Here is a 1,075-nt window from a genome sequence, read left to right as displayed (position 1 = left end):
ACATACTCTGCCTAAATTTTGATCAATAGGTGCTAGGGCTTTCATATCATGACATATTGTATTCATTGTGAACTGTCAACAGGTATAAATATGTTTGACCTTGACCCTAGAGTTTGAACCACTTAAACAAAAAAATTAACCTTGGCAATTAACTTTTGAACAGGAATTACTAGGGATTTCTTTATTTCACATATGCATTCCTTGTGACAAGACTTTCTTCTGATACTTACAATTTGAACCCTTTGACCTTGACCTTTGATTTTGACATATATTTGAGAAACTTCAACCTTCGCCATAGGCTTCCATACTGGGACATCAGTGTTTCACAAACACATCTTATCTTCATTATTATTTGGTGGTGTCTCCATATGAGGGAAGATGTATTCACAACAAACAAACAAATCACTAAAGAAAATATAAAACATGAATATGTTGGTCATGCATATCTCTGCAGGAAAAAAAACAGCTTTTCAAATACTCCAACCATATTGTAACCCTTTCAAAACACTCATTTGAGCTTTTTTTGTTTCCTTAGCATATAATGTCTGTCGTGACGTGTTGTCTATCTGTTTGTCTGAAAACTTTTTACATTTTTAACTTCTCTAGAACCACTGGGCCAATTTTACCCAATTCATATAGAAATATGTACATTTGTATGTCAGACTCAGTCCATCTGTCTCAATAAATTTAACCTTGGTTATCACGGTCATATCTACTGAATGAGAAGAGACATTCATATTAAACTTATGTATTAGTATATTTACCTGTGAGAATAGCATGTTTTTTTTTTTTTTACATGTGACCTAGAAGTTTGACCAACTTGCAAAAAAATTATCATTTTGAAAGAGAAAAGTTAGGGCATTCATATCATAATGCATGTATATTATTACCTGTGATAAGACCTTTCCAAATGAATCATGACTTTTACACTGTGACCTTGACCTTGAAGCGATCAAGCCTAACCTACTTTTCAAAAATGTTGCATTTGCTTATAACTTTTGATTAAGATGAGATATGACTCTCACATTTGACATGTACATAAATTACTCATAAGAATTCAAGGTGTTTCCCAGCA

Source organism: Saccostrea cucullata, unplaced genomic scaffold (assembly GCF_032062105.1).
Source record: "Saccostrea cucullata isolate Sc308-1 unplaced genomic scaffold, CSIRO_AGI_Scuc_v1 ctg1579, whole genome shotgun sequence".
Taxonomy (NCBI): Eukaryota; Metazoa; Mollusca; class Bivalvia; order Ostreida; family Ostreidae; genus Saccostrea; species Saccostrea cuccullata.
Note: the sequence above shows the minus strand (reverse complement) of the source record.